This window comes from Balaenoptera musculus, chromosome 8 (assembly GCF_009873245.2).
Source record: "Balaenoptera musculus isolate JJ_BM4_2016_0621 chromosome 8, mBalMus1.pri.v3, whole genome shotgun sequence".
Classification (NCBI taxonomy): Eukaryota; Metazoa; Chordata; class Mammalia; order Artiodactyla; family Balaenopteridae; genus Balaenoptera; species Balaenoptera musculus.
In genome coordinates this window covers 32282051-32297686 of record NC_045792.1, presented here as the reverse complement: position 1 = coordinate 32297686, position 15636 = coordinate 32282051, and the positions used below count along the sequence as shown (strand labels likewise).

At 39.6% G+C, this 15636-nt stretch overlaps 1 pseudogene; it reads right to left on the bottom strand.

Annotated features, from left to right (window-relative positions):
• Window positions 1-13167: 13167 nt before the first annotated feature.
• On the bottom strand, window positions 13168-15326 carry LOC118899078 (annotated as a pseudogene).
• Window positions 15327-15636: the final 310 nt, after the last annotated feature.

Here is a 15636-nt window from a genome sequence, read left to right as displayed (position 1 = left end):
GGCGTCCATACGTTTGTTCTCTACATCTGTGTCTCAATTTCTGCCCTGCAAACCAGTTCATCTGTACCATTTTTCTAGGTTCCACATATATGCATTAACATATGATATTTGTTTTTCTCTTTCTGATTTACTTCACTCTGTATGACAGTCTCTAGATCCATCCACATCTCTACAAATAACCCAATTTCATTCTTTTTTAGGGCTAAGCAATATTCCATTGTATATATGTACCACTACTTCTTTATCCATTCATCTGTCGATGGGCATTTAGTTTGCTTCCATGACGTGGCTATTGTAAATAGTGCTGCAATGAACATTGGGGTGAATGTGTCTCTTTGAATTATGGTTTTCTCTGGGTATATGCCCAGTAGTGAGATTGCTGAGTCATATGGTAATTCTATTTTTAGTTTTTAAAGGAACCTCCATACTGTTCTCCATAGTGGCTGTATGAATTTACATTCCCACCAACAGTGCAAGATTGTTCCCTTTACTCCACACCCTCCCCAGCATTTGTTGTTTGTAGATTTTCTGATGATACCCATTCTAACTGGTGTGAGGTGATACCTCATTGTAGTTTGGATTTGCATTTCTCTAATAATTAGTGATGTTGAGCAGCTTTTCATGTGCTTCTTGGCCATCTGTATGTCGTCTTTGGAGAAATGTCTATTTAGGTGTTCTGCCCATTTTTTGATTGGGTTGTTTATTTTTTTAACATTAAGCTGCATGAGCTGTTCATATAATGTGCAGGTTAATCCTTTGTCCGTTGATTCGTTTGAAAATATTTTCTCCCATTCTGAGGGTTGTCTTTTCATCTTGTTTATGGTTTCTTTTGCTGTGCAAAAGGTTTGAAGTTTCATTAGGTCCCATTTGTTTATTTCTGTTTTTATTTCCATTACTCTAGGAGGTGGATCAAAAAGGATCTTCCTGTGATTTATGTCAAAGAATGTCCTTCCTATGTATTCCCCTAGGAGTTTTATAGTGTCCAGTCTTACATTTAGATCTCTAATCCATTTTGAGTTTATTTTTGTGTATGGTGTTAGAGAGTGTTCTAATTTCATTCTTTTACATGTAGCTGTCCAGTTTTCCCAGCACCACTTATTGATGAGACTGTCTTTTCTCCATTGTATATCCTTGCCTCCTTTGTCATAGATTAGTTGACCATAGGTGCATGGGTTTATCTCTGGGCTTTCTATCTTTTTCCATTGATCTATATTTCTGTTTTTATGCCAGTACCATATTGTCTTGGTTACTGTAGCTTTGTAGTATAGTCTGAAGTCAGGGAGTCTAATTCCTCCAGCTCCGTTTTTTTCCCTCAAGACTGCTTTGGCTATACGAGGTCTTTTGTGTCTCCATACAAATTTTAAGGTTTTTTGTTCTAGTTCTGTAAAACATGCCATTGGTAATTTGATAAGGATTGCATTGAATCTGTAGATTGCTTTGGGTAGTATAGTCATTTTCACAATATTGATTCTTCCAATCTAAGAGCATGGTATAACTCTACATCTGTTGGTATCATCTTTAATTTCTTTCATCAGTGTCTTATAGTTTTCTGCATACAGGTCTTTGGTCTCCCTAGGTAGGTTTATTCTTAGGTATTTTATTCTTTTGTTACAATGGTAAATTGAAGTGTTTCCTTAATTTCTCTTTCAGGTTTTTCATCATTAGTGTATAGGAATGCAAGGGATTTCTGTGCACTAATTTTGTATCCTGCAACTTTACCAAATTCATTGATTAGCTCCAGTAGTTTTCTGGTGGCATCTTTAGGATTCTTTCTATATAGTATCATGTCATCTGCAAACAGTGACAGTTTTACTTCTTCTTCTCCAATTTGTATTCCTTTAATTTCTTTTTCTTCTCTGTTTGCCATGGCTAGGACTTCCAGAACTATGTTGAGTAGTAGTGGTGAGAGTGAACATCCTTGTCTTGTTCCTGATCTTAGAGGAAATGCTTTCAGTTTTTCACCATTGAGAATGATGTTTGCTGTGGGTTTGTCATATATGGCCTTTATTACGCTGAGGTAGGTTCCCTCTATGCCCTCTTTCTGGAGAGTTTTTATCATAAAGGGTGTTGAATTTTGTCAAAATCTCTTTCTGTGTCTATTGAGATGATCATATGGTTTTTATTCTTCAACTTGTTAATATGGTGTATCACACTGATTGATTTGCATATATTGAAGAATTCTTGCATCCTTGGGATAAATCCCACTTGAGCATGGTGTATGATCCTTTTAATGTGTTGTTGGTTTCTGTTTGCTAGTATTCTGGTGAGGATTTTTGCATCTATATTCATCAGTGATATTGGTCTGTAATTTTCCTTTTTTTGTAGTATCTTTGTCTGGTTTTGGTATTAGGGTGATGGTGGCCTCATAGAATGAGGTTGGGAGTGTTCCTTCCTCTCAATTTTTTGGAAGAGTTTGAGAAGGATGGGTGTTAGCTCTTCTCTAAATATTTGATAGAATTCACCTGTGAAGCCATCTGGTCCTGGACTTTTGTTTGTTGGAAGATATTTTATCACGTTTTCAATTTCATTACTTGTGATTGGTCTGTTCATACTTTCTATTTCTTCCTGGTTCAGTCTTGGAAGATTATATCTTTCTAAGAATTTGTCCATTTCTTCCACGTTGTCCATTTTATTGTCATAGAGTTGCTTGTAGTAGTCTTTAGGATGCTTTGTACTTCTGTGGTGTCTGTTGTAACTTCTCTTTTTTCATTTCTGATTTTATGGATATGAGTCCTCTCCCTCATTTTCTTGATGAGTCTGGCTAATGGTTTATCAATTTTGTTTATCTTCTCAAAGAACCAGCTTTTAGTTTATTGATCTCTGCTATTGTTTTTTGGTTTCTATTTCATTTATTTCTGCTCTGATCTTTATGATTTCTTTCCTCCTGCTAATTTTGCATTTTGTTGGTTCTTCTTTCTCTAGTCCTTTTAGGTGTAAGATTAGATTGTTTATTTGAGATTTTTCTTGTTTCCTGAGGTAGTATAGCTTGTATAGCTATAAACTTCCCTCTTAGAACTGCTTTTGCTGAATCCCACAGGTTTTGGATCATCGTGTTTTCATTGTCATTTGTCTCTAGGTATTTTTTGATTTCCTCTTTGATTTCTTCAGTGATCTCTTGGTTATTTAATACCGTATTGTTTAGCCTCCATGTGTTTGCGTTTTTTACATTTTTTTCCCTGTGATTTCTAATCTCATAGCATTGTGGTCAGAAAAGATACTTGATATGATTTCAATTTTCTTAAATTTACTGAGGCTTGATTTGTGACCCAAGATGTGATCTACACTGGAGAATGTTCCATGCGCACTTGAGAAGAAAGTGTAATCTGCTGTTTTTGGATGGAATGTCTTATAAATATCAATTAAATCTGTCTGGTCTATTGTGTCATTTAAAGCTTGTGTTTCCCTATTAATTTTCTGTTTGGATGATCTGTCCACTGGTGTAAGTGAGGTGTTAAAGTCCCCCACTACTATTGTGTTTCTGTCAATTTCCTCTTTTATAGCTGTTAACAGTTGCCTTATGTATTGAGGTGCTCCTATGTTGGGTGCATATATATTTATAATTGTATATATAATTTATATATACAATATAATTGTATATATATTTATAATTGTATATATAATATATATACAATGTAATTGTATATATATTTATAATTTATAATCTTCCTGGATCGATCCCTTGATCATTATGTACTGTCTTTCCTTGTCTCTTGTAACATTCTTTATTTGATATGAGTATTGCTACTCCAGCTTTCTTTTGATTTCCATTTGCATGGAATATTTTTTTCCATCCCCTCACTTTCAGTCTGTATGTGTCCCTAGGTCTGAAGTGGGTTTCTTGTAGACAGCATATATATGGGTCTTGTTTTTATATCCATTCAGCAAGCCTGTGTCTTTTGGTTGGAACATTTAATCCATTCACGTTTAAGGTAATTATCGATATGTATGTTCCTATTACCATTTTCTTAATTGTTTTGGGTTTGTTTTTGTAAGTCTTTTTCTTCTCTTGTGTTTCCCATTTAGAGAAGTTCCTTTAGCATTTGTTTTAGAGCTGGTTTGGTGGTGCTGAATTCTCTTAGCTTTTGCTTGTCTGTAAAGCTTTTGATTTCTCCATCGAATCTGAATGAGATCCTTTCTGGGTAGAGTAATCTTGGTTGTAGGTTCTTCCCTTTCATCACTTTAAATATGTCATGCCACTCCCTTCTGGCTTGTAGAGTTTCTGCTGAGAAATCAGCTGTTAACTTTATTGAGTTCCCCTTTATGTTACTTGTCATTTTTCTCTTGCTGATTTCAATAATTTTTCTTTGTCTTTAATTTTTGCCAATTTGATTACTATGTGTCTCGGCGTGTTTCTCCTTGGGTTTATTCTGTATGGGACTCTCTGCACTTCCTGGACTTGGGTGGCTATTTCCTTTCCCATGTTACGGAAGTTTTCGACTATAATCTCTTCAAATATTTTCTCTTGTCCTTTCTCTCTCTCTTCTCCTTCTGGGACCCCTATAATGCGAATGTTGTTGCGTTTAATGTTGTCCCAGAGGTCTCTTAGGCTGTCTTCATTTCTTTTCATTCTTTTTTCTTTAGTCTGTTCCGCAGCAGTGAATTCCACCATTCTGTCTTCCAGGTCACTTATCCGTTCTTCTGCCTCAGTTATTCTGCTATTGATTCCTTCTAGTGTAGTTTTCATTTCAGTTATTGTAGTGTTCATCTCTGTTTGTTTGTTCTTTAATTCGTCTAGGTCTTTGTTAAACATTTCTTGCATCTTCTCGATCTTTGTCTCCATTCTTTTTCCGAGGTCCTGGATCATCTTCACTATCATTATTCTGAATTCTTTTTCTGGAAGGTTGCCTATCTCCACTTCATTTAATTATTTTTCTGGGGTTTTATCTTGTTCCTTCATCTGGTACATAGCCCTCTGCCTTTTCATCTTGTCTATCTTTCTGTGAATGTGGTTTTTGTTTCACAGGCTGCAGGATTGTAGTACTTCTTGTTTCTGTTGTCTGCCCTCTGGTGGATGAGGCTATCTAAGAGGCTTGTGCAAGTTTCCTGATGGGAGGGACTGGTGGTGGGTAGAGCTGGCTGTTGCTCTGGTGGGCAGAGCTCAGTAAAACTTTAATCCACTTGTCTGCTGATGGGTGGGGCTGGGTCTCTCTTTGTTGTTTGGCCTGCGGCAACCCATCACTGGAGCTTACAGAGGTTCTTTGGTGGAGCTAATGAAGGACTCTGGGCGGGTTCATGTCAAGGAGTACTTCCCAGAATCTCTACCCTCCAGTGTCCTTGTCCACACAGTGAGACACAGCCATCCCTCGCCTCTGCAGAAAACCCTCCAACACTAGCAGGTAGGTCTGGTTCACTCTCCTATGGGGTCACTGCTCCTTCCCCTGGGTTCTGATGCTCACACTACTTTGTGTGTGCCCTCCAAGAGTGGAATATCTGTTTCCCCAGTCCTGTCGAAGTCCTGCAATCAAATCCTACTTCCCACTAGCGAAGTCTGATTCTCTAGGAATTCCTCCTCCCACTGCCAGACCTCCAGGTTGGGAAGCCTGACATGGGGCTCAGAACCTTCAATTCAGTGGGTGGGCTTCTGTGGTATAAGTGTTCTCCATTTTGTGAGTCACCCACCCAGCAGTTATGGGATTTGATTTTATTGTAATTGCACCCCTTCTACCATCTCACTGTGGCTTCTCCTTTGTCTTTGGATGTGGGGTATCTTTTTTGGTGAGTTCCAGTGTCTTCCTGTCATTGATTGTTCAGCAGTTAGTTGTGATTCCGGTGTTCTCGCAAGAGGGAGTGAGAGCATGTCCTTCTACTCTGCCACCTTGACCCTCCTCCTCACCAAGAAATTTTATAAACTTCTCCTCTACAATGTCAATAAGATGCTTGCCATTTCTTTGCTTTTTGTAATGAATAATGTAACTAAATGCATTTTTCCTATTTCTGGCTCTCTATGCAAATGTTTATTGTCTGTCTAATATCATGGCCACCTTGATTGCTGCTTCTTCAGTTTCAGCTTTTCAATATAATCCCCTATAGAATTAAATCATACCTTGATTTAATGGCTGTGACATTTCCAAGGCTGCTGAAAAGGTATACTGGCTTAAAAGTAATATGCTGTAATTTCAACAAGGAAGACTTCTTAGAAAAGACTGTTGCCACCCTCAAAAGTCATTGATCAGCCATGGTTAATCATTAAAAACGGTGATATTTAGGAGATTGAACTGAACTCTTCTGGGGAACTACAGAAATGTTCATGGGTCAGAACTCAATTCTGGTTTCAGATTTACATCAGTAGCACTCAATTTTGAGTTCTGTAAATTCATAAGAAAATATACTTTCAGAGAGCAAATTGGTTCAAACATATCTCAGGGTTTTATCACATAGTCAGAAACTCCACTGTAACCCAAGGATTCATAAACTTGGTCTGAAAAGTTTACGAAAACTATGTTTTCTTGATGAACAGAGATCTCCTTCAACACTTTCAGATTTTCTTGAAAATAAGTTATACTGTTTGGTAATTCAGAAATATCCAGAGGATTGCAAAATAATGTAATAGTATGTCTTTCATTCTTCAAAATCTGTAAGTAACTTCTGAACTTGTAACATTATATTTATCAAATAATTGTACATTAGTTCAAAATCCATGTTTCTTCAGGGGAGAAATGGAATTATCAAATGGAAACTTAGTCAACTGTCATTTGTGCAAATCTGCATGACCAATGTGTGTTTGAATATATGCACTTTCACAAATGAATTATCACTGCTCTTTTGTTCAAATGTAGCACATTAAGATGTTTTATCAGTTAGCATGCTTTTGTTTGTAAATAAAAGAAAACGTAAATTACAATAATTCAAAAAATATAGAGAATTCATTATGTCACATAAATGGAATATAACAAGGCTCCAGAGTTGGTAAATTCTAGGCTTGATAACATTATCAAGGTCTCGAATTCTTCCCATTTGCCACGCTGCCATCCTCAGAGAACTGGCTTTGTCTTCAGTCAAGATCAGACAAAGTAGCTGACACATTTCCAGGAATAAGAAAGCCTGTTTCTTCCTAAGGATTTCTTTTTGTGTAAGGAAACCTTTGGCAAAAAAAAGAACTACAACAACAACAAACAACAACAACAACAAAATAAAATCAATAACACTCCCTTTTATATTTCACTGGTCAAAATTATATCACATGCCTATTGCTAGGACAAACACTGGCAAGTGACTGGCTTGGGCTAATTAGGATTTATCGCAGAGTTGGGTCTAGGATCACCTTCCCTCAGCAAAAGTCTTGATTTCATTAATAAAAACAAAAAGTGAAAAAAGATTGTATGTCAGCTACAAGTGTCTTGAGCCAATTAAGATCTAAGTTGATACTTCCAAAGCAGCTTGCTTAATTTCCTTGGCATTATTTATTTAGTAATGCTTATTGATGGCTACCTTGTATGTTAGTAGAGAGTATGGCTATCATACTCTCTACTAACCATTTGACTTACCAATATGACTGCATTAAAATAAACCAAATCCTTATACTCTGATTCAGCTACCTCCAGTTATACCATTAACTCCTTATGGTAATTGTAGAAATAGGAGGAAAAGTTACAATCTTGATTCTTTCCTTTCTCCCATCAGGGGGTAAGTCTCACAGACAGCAATCACAGTAAAACCTGTGAGAATGTTGCCAAGAAACCTAAAAAGAGAACTCTCCTCTGAAGAAAAATTCTCGAAACTTTTAGTTTCCTTCTTTGTAGTTTCCCTATCTGTGACAAGTGAACTGCTTTTTCTATGTTTCAATCAGAAGCTTCTAATTTCTTACCAGATGGTTAGGTTGGATTAATTCATGTGAGCTGGCAAATCTTGTAAAATTGTTTTTGCCAAAGACCTCATACAAATCACAACATTGGTTTAGATGGACAGCACTTGACTGTAGGCTCCATGAGACATGCCCTTGGAAGGCATGAGAGCCCAGGGAAAGCCTACACCTACTGGCATTCTTCTAAAGTAGAAAGAAAACATCCAAATCTTGCATAACACTTTCTTGCAATTAGAAACACTAAACACTTCTGTAACTCCCATAATTAGACTTGGCGTTTTTCTTTTTCTCCTAAGACGTCAGAATCATGGAATCCTTGAGATCATCTGGAAAACACAGTATACAAAAAATATATATATATGACAAATGTTTTAATCTTCAAAATAAACATATTACATGTAAGCAATTCTAGAAGGAAAAACACACAAGCTGGCTCCAACTTTCCCAAACATCTGACAGTTTAACTAAGAATAAACACTGGTAGATTATGTATTATAAAAAGATATTAATACTTCTGAGGAAATTCACAGTTTACCAACATAATTTAGAAAATACCATTAAAACACTGTCTTCTACTAATACAGTGGGAATCTCTGGAACTATAAAAAAGAACAAGAGGACTTCCCTGATGGCACAGTGGTTAAGAATCTGCTTCCTGGACGGGTTTGAGCAGCCCTGGTCCGGGAAGATCCCACATGCTGCGGAGCAACTAAGCCTGTACACTACAACTACTGAGCCCGCACATTGCAACTACTGAAGCCTGTGCACCTAGAGCCCATGCTCCGCAACAAGAGAAGCCACCGCAATGAGAAGCCTACGCACCACAGCGAAGAGTAGCCCCTGCTCACTGCAACTAGAGAAAGACCGCATGCAGCAATGAAGACCCAATGCAGACAAAAATACATTAATTAATTAATTAATTAATTAATTAATTTAAAAAAACAAAAAGTACAAGAAAGCTCTTTATGTCCTTGATATAAAATGGTCTCTGAAATATATAGCTAAATGGAGAGGGGAGGAAAAGGATCAGTACAATGTATATATTAGACCACCTTTTATGTAAAAAAGGTGGGATAAAAATAATCTGTATTTATCATTTCCTCATATAAGCATAAATAACTCAGAAGGGATAAAAAGGAAACTATGGACGGAGGCAGAGTAGAAATATGGCAGAAGAAGAATAAGAAAAAAGAGACGTTTTACGATATAATTTGTTATACTTTGTTGGAGTTTGTGTCATGTTAATAAACTATGTATTCAAAAAAAGTGGATTAGAAAATTCTTAGACTTCAGCTTCCACAAAAATGGAGCAAATGTACATTTTGCTATTCCTTTCATTAAGTACAGCTAAAAACTCTGGATATTATATGCAAAATACAGGCATACCTTGGAGATATTATGGGTTCAGTTTCCAGACCACAGCAACAAAGTAAATATTGCAATAAAGTGAGTCACACAAATTTTTTGCCCAGTGAATATAAAAGTTATATTTATACTATACTGTAGTCTATTAAGTGTACAATAACATTGTCTAAACAGTGTACATGCCTTAATTTAACAACGAACTTTATTGCTAAAAAATGCTATCAGCTGAGCCTTCAGCAAGTTGTAATCTTTCTGCTGGTGGTGGGTCTTTCCTTGATGTTGAGGGCTGCTGACTGATCACGGTGGTGTTTGCTGAAGGCTAGAGTGGCTGTGGCAGTTTCTAAAACTAAGACAGCAATGAAGTTTGCTGCATTGATTGACTCATCCTTTCACGATCAATGTCTCTGGAGCATACAGTGCTGCTTGATAGCATTTTTCCCACAGTAGAACTCCTTCAAAAATGGAGTCAATTCTCTCAAACACTGCTTTATCAACTTAAGTTTATGTTATATTCTACATGCTCTGTTGTTATTTCAACCATCTTCAGCATCTCACCAGGAGTAGATTCTATGTCAAGAAACCACTTTCTTTGCTCATCTATAACAAGCAATTCCACATTCATTAAAGTAACATGAGAATGCAGGAATACAGCCACATCTTTAGATTCCAGTTCTAATTCTAGTTCTCTTCTTATTTCCACAACATTTGCAGATACTTCCTTAACTGAATTCTTGAACAGCTCAAAGTCATGCATGACTACTGATTTATTTCTGGGCTCTCTGTTGTTCCACTGATCTAAGTGTCTGTTTTTATGCCAGTACTGTTTTGATAACTATAGCTTTGTAATATAGTATGAAATTAAGAAATGTGATGCTTCCAGCTTGTTCATCTTTCTCAAGATTGCTTTGGCTATTGGGGTCTCTTCTGATTATCTGTCTTTTCTAGAATTCCCTTTTCACTATCCAGTTGCTGCAGTTTCTTAAATTCTTTCTTCTAGTTCTTCAGTTTACAAGGACTATCTATGAGTTTTAATAAATACTTTTAGTAACACCATTAGGCACTGCCTGCACCCCCAGGTTAAAAGTCATAAAAACAGGAAATTCACCATGGTAGTTTCCTTTCCCTTTGTCCAAGTGCTGATTTCCCTCTTCCTTTTGGTCACTCTCCAGTAATTTCAGGTACATTTTTGTCTGTTTATTTGTTCTATTTTGTTTTGTTTTGCACTGAGTTTATAGTTGGTATCTTCAGAAGACTCAGTATGATAGAGGTGTATTTAGCTATCCTGGCAGTGGAGTTTTAAAGAATATTCTTTTAGGAATAAAGTTTACTTAAAATTTCAGTATTTTTGATATCAAAGTACTAAAATATATTTAAATGAGAGATAATAGTTAATGTCTATTATTATCCAAAATCAGTCTTTTTTTTTCCCTTCAAGACTTTGCTTGGACTTTTAGAATGAAAGATTATAGAATAGTTTCATAGTTTATCCTTTTCTGTAACTTATTAAATGCGGTTTTCATTACTTGGTTTTATTCAGTGACTATTTTGCATGGGTATAGATTTTGGCCATGGATATACATTGAAGGGTAAATTAGAATATCTACACTTAAGAAGCTCTATTTAATAAAGGAGACCAAATACATTGACAAGTATTGTAACAGAGGTATCAACTGCTATATCATAGATAGGTCCAAAGTGCTTTGGGAACACATGGAAAGGTAAAATTAGCTTTGCTTGTAGAGTAGGTGTGGTGGGACCAAGGAAAACACCATAGGAAAGATAAGATTTATAAACTGAACCTTGAAAGTTTATAAGAGTTCACAGGTAGTTCAAACAGCGAGATAGATATATATGTATATATATGCACGTGCATACATACTGAGGGTCAAAAGCTATGAATAGTTACCCTTTAATGATGCTGTGCACACTACATAGCTATAAATTTAATTAATTTGATACCATAATTGACATTTCAGGAGAGAATGTGATTTCATTAGGGAAGGCAATGATTTCTTTAATTCATTTTGAAAAACTTTTAATTTTGAAATATTATAGATTTAAAGGAAGTTGCAAAGATAGTACAAAGAGTTTCTGTGTATTCTTCACCCATCTTCTCCCAATGGTCACATCACACATAATTATAGTACAATATAAAAACCAGGAATTTAATATTGGTATAATGTATGTGTATAGCTCTATGCCATTTTAACACAAGTATAGATTTGTGTAGCCACCACAACATCAAGATAACAGAACCATTCCGTCACCACAAAGACCTCCCTCATGCAACCCCTTTATTATCACATGTACCCGCCCCCTCCAACTATCCCTAACCTCTGAAATCCACTAATCTCTTTTCCATCTTTATAATTTTTTCATCTTGAGAATGTTATATAAGTGGAATCACCTTATATGACCTTATGAGACTGGCTTTTTTCACTCAGAACAATGCCCTTGAGATCCAACCAACTTGTTGCAAGTACCTATATTTATTGCTGTATGTTTTTCTCTCAGCATTACTTTAGCTGCATTCCTAACTGTTGATAAATTGTGTTCTCATTTTCATTAAATTCAATATATATATTTTTATGTCCCTTTAGACTTCTTTTTGAACCCATGGATTATTTTGATTCCCAGTGTTTGTAGCTTTTCCTGTAACCTTTCTTTTACTGATATTGATTTAATTCCATTGTGTTCAGAGAACATACTCTGTATGATTCCAATTCTTTTAAAATTTGTTGAGGTATCTTTTATGACTCAGGATAAGTTCTGTTTTGGTAGATGGTCCATGGGTGCTTGATAAGAATATGTGTTCTTCTGTTGTTGGGTACAGTGTTCAATAAAGGTCTCTTAGCTCCTGTTAGCTGATATCTTTGTTGAGTTCTTCTCTAGTCTTGTTGATTTCTAATTGTTCCATCAATTACTGAAGGAGGGGGTTTAAAGTCTCTAACTGTAACTGTGACTTGTCTATATCTCCTTTCATATCTATCAGTTTTTTTAAAAAAAAAATTGAAGTATAGGTGATTTACAGTGTTGTGTTAGTTTCAGGTGTACAGCAAAGTGATGCAGACATATATCTATGTATATGTATGTATATATATTCTTTTTTCAGATTCTTTTCCATTATAAGTGGGGAGGGGCATGCTGGGCAGGAACAGAATGGAGAGGAGGAGAGGACAGGAATAGATCTAGAGATTTTCATACTAAGATGAAGGAAGTCAGACAGAGAAAAACAAACAGCATATGACATTACTTATATGTGGAGTCTAAAAAAAATGATAAAAATGAACTTATTTAAAAAACAGAAACAGACTCACAGACATAGAAAACAAACTTATGGTTACCAAAGGGAAAAGTGAGGGTGGGGGGGAGCAATAAATTAGGTGTTTGGGGTTAACAGATACATATGACTATATATAAAATCGATAAATAACAAAGGCCTACTGCATAGCACAGGGAACTATAGTCAATATCTTGTAATAACCTGTAATGGAAGATAATCTGAAAAAGAATAGATATAGATATAGTTAGATAATATAGAGAGAACTGAATCACTTTGCTGCACACCTGAACTAACACAACACTGTAAATCAACTATACTTTAGTTAAAAAAATACATATTAAAGAGAGGGTGGGTGAGAGGGACGGACATGGTAGTGTTGGACTAACCTACTGACACTGTGCCATTGTAATATAGTTTTACGTTTGAGGGAAACGGGAGAAGGATGAGATAGAGCCCTGTGTAGGGAAACACTTCAAAGCCTATCTATGGGCCTTAAAATAGAACTTTAGTTTCATAGCATGTTGGGAACTTTAGTTAGCAGTATGTGGGATCTAGTTCCTTGACCAGGGATCCAACCAGGCCCCCTACATTGGGAGCCTGAGCCGTAGCCACTGGACCGCCAGGGAAGTCCCTCAGGACTAATTCCTAACAAGCACTTCCACCACCGACGAGCGCCAAGGCCCTTGACTTCCCCAGGCGCTTAGCTGTACCACAAAGTCTACGGGTCTCCATTTGGGGGGTCATTCTTGCTGTCTCTGGCCACGTGGCCGCGTCCTTCAGGGACACATTCTTCACGTTGAAGCCCACGTTGTCACCGGGCAGGGCCTCAGGCAGGGCCGCGTGGTGCATCTCCACAGACTTGACCTCAGTGGTGACATTGCTGGAGGAAAGATGACCACCATGCGGGTTTCAGGAAGCCGGTCTCCACACGGCCCACGAGCACAGTGCCGATACCTGTGCAATAGGAGAAGGGCAGGCAGTCACAACAATTCTAGACCCACCCAGTGAGAACTGGCTTCCTGGGAGGTTCCTTGGTTCTTGGGATCAAGGACCAAGGTCACCTGCAGCAATGGTAGGAAGCACTGAATCTGATGACTGGCTATTTATGCTATGTATCAGGTAAACTGGAAATGCTGGGGGCTTTGGCATTTTATCCCAGCTCACAAGTCAGGATCTGAACCCTGGCAAATCAGACACCAGAGCTCATTCAACTCCATCATTCCTATAGAAGCCCTGTCACCTCACCTCCAATCTTGTACAAGTCTTGCAGAGGCAGCCTCAGGGGCTTGTTGACAGGGCAAGTGGGAGGGAGGATGGAGCCCAGAGCTTCCAGCAGAGTCACCCTGGTGGCACTGCCCTCCTTTCACTCAACCTTCCAGCCCTTGAGCCAAGGCATCTGCGGGGATGGGGATGCGGAGCACAGAGAGGTGAGCCTGGGGCGTGGCTACCTGGGTGCCCACCCCAGGACCAGGACTAGGACCAGGACCCGCCCCAGCTGCCCACCTGCCCGGCCGCCCACGGACCCAGCCCGTGCTCACGTTGGTGCTGGGCTCCAGCATGTCGCTGTGCCAGCCCTAGATGGTCACAAAGACCGCTGAGGCCGATCTTGTTGATGTAGGTGCTCACTTCCTCCATGATCTCCTGGAAGCGCGCGGAGCTGTAGGCGGGCTCGGTGGAGTCCATCTTGTTGTCGGGCACGATCAGCTGCTTCACGCCCAAGGTGAAGGCCAGCAGCCTGTGCTTGAGGGTCTGCCCCTGCTTGGAGATGCCCGCCTCGAACTCGCCCAGCAGCCGGCCACGATGAACACTGCGCAGTCAGCCTGCAGGACACAGACACCACGGGGTCAAGGGGTTAGTTAGGGGAGGGAGCGCTGGACCAGCTGGGAAGACGCTAGAGCTTCAGGCAGGCCCAGGCCCCTTGGTAAAGCTCCGGGAACGTATGGAACGGGATGGGATGCTCTCCAAAAGTGGACAAATTCGTGGGTCCCTTGGTTGCTGCTGTGCACAGAGGTCCCACCTTCCAGTTAAACTCTCACCCAGTCGCACACATGAGGTTTTAGTTCCTTCCTCCTGGACCCCAAGTGACCTACTTGTCTGGGTGTCAGAAAACCTGGTCCCTGCCCTAGCCTGAAAGGGGGACGGTGTCCAAGCCTCCTCATTAGAGTCTGTCCTCCTCCAGTTCTTTCAGAATTGATGATTGGTATGGGGTGAGGAAAACCTTCTAAGGCTTATGATACTGACCTTCCCCAAGTCCCAGAAATAAAGCCTAAGTTTCCTCCCCTTCTGAACCTCTCCTCCCTCCCTCCACCTCCCCTCCCCCATAGGAAGGCCCCTGGGAACATGGGCTGCTTTACCTGGGTGGTGCACGTGATCATGTTCTTGATGAAGTCCCTGTGGTCCGGGGCATCGATGATGGTGATGTAGTACTTGCTGGTCTCAGAATTCCACAGGGAGATGTCAGTGGCGATGCCACTGCTCTCTCTCTGCCTTCTCTGCCTTCAGTTTGTCCTGCACCCAAGTGTACTTGAAGGAGCACTTACCCATCTACAGAGGGATGGCAGTGAGTAGAGCAGCATCAATGGTGAGCAGAGGGGTCTAGCTTGGCAACTTCAGCGGTGCCTTAGACCCGACAGCACACCCTGCTGTCCATGCTCTGCCACCAGACCCACCCAGGAGCTGGACATCCTTCCTCCAGCTCCCCACCAGTCCTAGACACAGACACCGCGGGTGCCTTACCTCCACTGCCTCCTGCTCAGACTTCTCAATGGTCCTCTTGTCGATCCCTCCACACTTGTAGATGAGATGCCCGGTGGTGGTGGTGGAGTTGCCAGAGTCCACATGGCTGATGATAGTGATATGGGTCTTCTCTTTGCCCATGGTGGTGGGTTCCTTCCTTCAGTCACTGTTAGACTGGAGCATGGGGTGGGTGAGGCCAAAGCATTCCAGGCAGACCCCCCTCTCTCCTCTCCTCCCCTCCATCTTGCTCCTGCCAAGCACCCCCCTCCCCACTTCATGGCCTAGCCCAGAGCCTAGGACAGGGTAGTGTCAACTGAAAAGTAAAACCAACTTGCCAGGCTCACACCCCGGTAAGAGTCAGGGTCCCAGGGGCATAGCCAGTACTTCCAAGTACATAGTCCTGGCCCATCCGTCTTTCTCCTGTGTGGGCCTTCCCCAGAACATGTGGGGG